Here is a 6,000-nt window from a genome sequence, read left to right on the forward strand (position 1 = left end):
TTTCATTACATAAAGAGAACAGAATCAGTACCAGCTGTTGCACAGTTTGCACTGAGTCATGAGAACAAGCTGACAATGTGTCTCATCACATGTATGCCATGTTTTGCTTAAAGATTGAGTAACTACTTTAAACAGCTAATTGCTGACTGTATTTTTTACCATGTAAACTGAAAACAAAAAAGAAGGGAAGGATGTTTAGTGATCATACAAAAAAATCTAGGAAACTGAATAATTCCACATAGGCCTACAAGTTAACAATGTTTCTGCCTTTGTTACCCATGGAGTTAAGGTTTTCTGGAAAAGGACAGAAACACTTAAAGTTGTACAAACACATATTCATGCAATTTAATGTCTAATTTTGGTGATGTATGTCAGTGTGCTGGTTTTTCCCAAAACTGTTTTCAAATCAGGAGCGACAAGAACAAGAAAACAGGACAGCTCGACCCTGTACTTATGCAACAGGCGGCTCTAGAAGAAAGAAAGAAAGAAAGAAAGAAAGAAAGAAAGAAAGAAAGAAAGAAAGAAAGAAAGAAAGAAAGAAAACACTTCATCAAATGCTGAAATCAGGGTGGATTTAGGAGATTGGCAAGTTGGAAAAAATTCTAATTTAAGATGCCAGTGCAAGAAAAAGATAAAAATCGTTGTCATAATTTGACAACACACGTCATGCAAACAACCACCACACACAACATGAATCTAACATAAGACATTAAGAGGTAGAAATTGCAGAAGTGGCACTTTCTCCTAAGCCATCAAAATCCCACATTGGGTGTAAAAAATTAACTCAGTGAGTAAAGTCTATTTTTCTAACGATTTTTATCATGTATTGTGTTATTTGACCCTTCTACAAGATTAATATTGGGTACCTAGCTCAGTTTATTTTTGTGGCCCTCATTATCTCCCACTTTCTTTTTGTTCCTTGTAGCTGCTGTAGGTTAAAACAAATGTAAGAAGCAATGATCATTGGTAGTGTTGATAAGATGAAGCATGGGGTGGCTAGGCAAATTTGGGCCTCATCTACACTGATTAATTTGTGATACAGACAGAGCTAAGGTCAAGAGAGAAGCTCTCGATTTAGAGGTTCTTTTTACATTTGTACACTCACCTAAAAAACAACACACAAAAAAAAAATCAGGTGGGTGGAGGAAAAGAAAAGTCCACAGAGTTCAGGTGGGCGATCTGGAGGTTGTCCCGGAGGTTGTCCCGATCAAGCAACAAGTTCAGGAGGCAGGCGGAGCAAAAGCAGGAATCTAGGTGGCCACTGTCGGTGCAGCATGCATCTTGGGGACTGTGGAGATGCAAAAGACTGGGAGACTTGATCTCTGGCTGAAGCCTGTGAAACCTGATCTCTGGATGGAGCTTGGGGGACTTGAGCTCTGGCATGAGGTTTGGGAACGTTAACCCATGAAAAAGCTCTGGTAATGGTAACCCACAGAGGGACCCTTGAGGGTTTGCCTTGTATTCCTGGAGCTCAGGAATACAAGGCAAACCTATCTGGACTCCCTCAGGGATGAACTCTGGAACATGGACAGGAGGCAGGTCCACCTGGACCCACTCGGAGAGTGAGGAGTCAGAAACCTGAGCAAATGCTGACACTGGGGATCACAGGTGGCACAGAGCTGACAAAGAGGTTCCCAGGTGGTGGTGAAAGGCAAGATAGAGAGGTCAACTAGACCCTCCAGGACAGAGATGAGGCATCAGCTGGACCCCCTTACGCTGGAGCAGAGGTGTTGAACTGACCTTTGAAGGCAGACACTTTGCATCGGGTAGACCCAAGACCCGCAATGGTGGGCACTGAGGCATTGGTCTGACCCTCAATCAAGGGTGTAGAGGCAATGGGCAGAACCTCAGTGGGAGGGGCAGAGGCATCAGCTGTACCCTAGGTGACAGGAGCAGAAGCATTGACCCGACCCTCAGAGACTAGAGGTGTTGGCCGGACCTCCAGCAACAGCACAGAGGTGCCGGCCAGAACTTTGGTGACAGTACCTCCTCTGCAGCGTGCAGAGGAGGTACAGGGGACAGCAGACCCACAGCGGGAAATGGGGGCTGTGGCTGAAATGAAGGTGGGCTAAGGTTGAACTCTTCCATTGTTGCTTCATAGCTCCGCTGCATCTTCTCCAATATTGTGTTTCTATGCAATAATCCTCAAATCCGTAAATGGGGATAACTGCAGCCTTGAGAGGATTGTCAAGCAATTTGGCTGGATTCAGAGCATAAAGAGCCACATTCCTCTTGTAAAGTGTCTTACATAGACTAAAGAGAAACACACTAACTGGAATGTAGCTCAATGGTCCAAAGTCTTCTTTTCACATCAAAGTAAAATTTGCCTTTCATTTGGAAATCGAGGTCAAAGAGCCTGGTATAGAAGAGTGGTAATTCCCAGAATCCACATAGCTTGAAGTCTGGTGTGAACTTTCCACAGTGAATGATGATTTAGGGTGCCATGTAATCTGCTGGTGTTGGTCCACTGTGTTTTCTGAAGTTCTACCAGGAGATTTGAGAGCACTTTATGCTTCCTTCTGTTGACAAGCTTTATGGAGATCCTAAATTCATTTTCCAGCAGGACTTGACAATCATCCAAGCTTCTAGAGGTACCAAAAACTGGTTTATTGACCATGGTATTACTGTTATTGACCATGGTGTTACTGGTATTGATTTGATTGCTTTGATTTGTGTGTAGAGTGTCTTAAGATGACTTTTGTTGTAGATTGATTACCTGACTCCGCCAGATAGATTTGCTCCGCATATCCATCTGGAAACCTTCCGTTAAAGTAATTTTGGGAAGGGGCGAAAATACTGGTTAGCTGATTGGCCTATGTTGGTGATAGATGGGCCAAATAAACCAATCAGATTCGTCGTCGCTCTGTTACGAGCGACGACGAAAACACAACCACAAGCCAAGCTACTCTTGCTGCTGCAGGTAAAGGCTCGTTAGCTCAGCAAAGAAATACTCTGTAATTCCGATAAAACTTGCTCGATAGCCACGCTAACGCTAGTTTCGTCAGGTGAAGCCGCCATGTTCTTTAGACTGAACTGTCGCTCCTCGTTGCGTCACACCTCAACCCGCCTCAAAGCCAACGCTGATTGGACATTCGTTTGGTGAACGGCTCCAAATTTTCTTCAACGGAGGGTAGCCAGACTGATCTGCGAGTGAAACCTTGAAAGCTCGCGAGATCAGGATGGTCTCACGAGGCTAGTAGATTGATGCTATATAAGTAAAGCTAATTTAACTGAAAGGGAACAACAACTCAATAAACCTTATGGATTACAATGAATATGCCTCCATGTGTAGGGATAAAAAAATAAAATAAATTACACTAACGTTACACCAAACAGTAGTGCTGTGAGGACAAACAAAACAGCATTGTTTTGCTTCAAAAAAATTACCAGGACTTCGGGACATGGATGACAAACTCCTTCCCTGAGTCCGGTGAAAAAGCTTTCTGCTGACTTCTGAGTTGAGGTCAGAGACCTGGGTGGGAATTCCTCAGCTAATCAGACACGTACGCGGTCCAACTGTGGGGACTGGCTTACTTGCACAGCAAAGAACAAGTGGCAGGTATCTTTATAATATTTCCTTTGGGCTCCAAAAATCACTTCGGCTGCACATACATCACACAGTACCTTGAAGCAAGTAATTGACTAACTGAAAACTACTAAATAGTATGTAACATTTAAATTCCAAGTTTAACACAGAAAGCAATGGATAATATTAGGTTATTTCAAACATTTTCTGGATTTTTGAGTGAAAAAGGAATAGCATTATTTATTTCGATAAAAGTTTTTGCTTAGTCTCATCTAGATAAAATTGCACATGGGCCAATAAGGGTTCAGATAGCAAACTTATCAATACCCCCTAGGCATATGTTTGGAGATGGACATCTCCCTTGACCAGTGTGGATAAGTGTTTGAGTAGGCTAAAGCTATGATGCTATAATACCATTTGAACTGACCAGTAAAAAGACAGTTCTGTAGGTTACTGTTCAAATTTCATGTGTTTGTACAATTCCATCACAATCAAAAAAATGTTAGTTACTTCAAAATCTTACTGCATTTTAACTGTATGGTCAACAGTTTAAAAATGTATCCAAGTCATTATTGTTTCTTTTTCACTGTTGTTAATTTTCTATGAAAAAAGAGAAGTATCTCTGTAATAATATGATAGTTATAATAAAAAAAAAAACTTTGCCAAGCGGATATAGCCAAAGTTAAATATAATATATTAGACTACACAAATGGAAACAATTAGGGTGAGTAAATAATTCAGAGTAAATCTATCATGATGCAGTTAAAGTGACGTCTTTAAAGAGTTTGAACACAAAGACAAAATATAACAAGTTCTTGGAATCATAATGACTTTTCAGCAAAAGGCAGACCTTTAGAATTCAGTGCATGAGTAACAGTCTGTGAAAAAAGGCCATAAACCACACATGAGGTAATGTAGACTTAATCTTAAACCAAAACTAAAATTAGATTTCAGAAAATATGCAGTTAGCAACAACAAGATCATACAGTGGCTTATAAAAATAATCATACTTCTTGAACATTCTCACATTTGGTCATGTTACAAATGTAATGTATTTTGGTGGGATTTTATGTGATAGAGCTACTTAAAGCAGTACATATTGTGAAGTGGACCGTGATTGATAAGAGGGGGGAAGAGGGGCATCCTTGACCTCATTTTATTAGTTTATTTATTTTTGAAATGTGCAGTATCTGTTGAACCTGACATCATCAATGAATCTCTGGTTAACCAAGATTCCCTATGAAATTGTTAATGTTTTAAATGCCCCAGGTGGGGTTGCGTTCTATTGATCAACCTAAAAATGTTTCATGGCTGTGTGTTAAAGAGCAATGTTAAGATTGATCTATAGTCTGTAAGAGCAAGGGATTTTATGTTAAGTTAGATTTACTACTCCTGTTGGGAGGCTATTGATAGATTTTTGTACAGGTTGCTATAATGTGATTGTTAAAGAGATATTGTGTGTATTATTTGGTTGTCTGATTGCACATTTTGTGGGGAGCCTGTATGTGTGACGTTTTTACTTTGCTTCGGTGCAGTTTTGTGCTAATGGCATGTTCTTTATTATGTGTTTAATAGTTCTACGCTTTTAACATGAGTCCAAGAGAGAGTTTTTTTAAGTTTGCTGTATTTTATGTTGTTTTTGGGTTGAAAAGTATTAGTCGGACTTGGCAACACTGAGTCTAGTGCTGTGTTCACTCAATTGCAACATTTTTCAGACTATAAGGTGCACTTAAAATCCTTACATTTTTTCAAAATTTGAAGGTGCGCCTTATAATCCGGTGCACCTTATATATGATTACTCATGTGCTTACTGACTGATTTTATGTGGTACAATGTGCTCAAAAATCTGTTAAAATGTCTAAGTACGACTTTGGTAAGCAATGAAGTCGCTCCACTCAATGGATATCCGTATCATTACCGTACACTGTGTCACTACCTGATCGGACACCTGAGCAGTCTACAAGACTCCCTGACTGCAATGTTGAAACTAGAAGCACATTCATGTAAAGAGCCCCACTTTCTCGGGTGTAATTCACACCATGGAGGTCCGCGCAAACATGTACGTGCACAGCTCAATTTGTACAACTTCTCGGCGGCAAAAGTCTTTACATCAAACTTTTTTTATATGTGATACCAAGCTTGACACACTGAGCTGCTCCAAGCAGGCGGTTGCAAGGACGCGGGGCATCACAGCCCCTCTCTGTTCTCACTGACAGGCGAGGGAGCCTGCTGGAAAGACTTAGACAACTTAGGCACAAAGTGCGTAAAGAACAAAATTTTGCTTGCATACAGCTTGAAAAATCACAGTAAATTGCAGTAAATTTCAGGATAAAGATGCAGCAGCGATTTATGTAAACAATTGAATGTAAACAATGTAAACAATGAAAACAATGTAGGGGAAATAGACAGTGTGCGATTCACGGTGTCCAGGTGGAGTCCATTTGTGGTTTCAGCACTTCAGAGTCCATTTTGTG

The sequence above is a fragment of the Fundulus heteroclitus genome, chromosome 18, assembly GCF_011125445.2.
Source record: "Fundulus heteroclitus isolate FHET01 chromosome 18, MU-UCD_Fhet_4.1, whole genome shotgun sequence".
Taxonomy (NCBI): Eukaryota; Metazoa; Chordata; class Actinopteri; order Cyprinodontiformes; family Fundulidae; genus Fundulus; species Fundulus heteroclitus.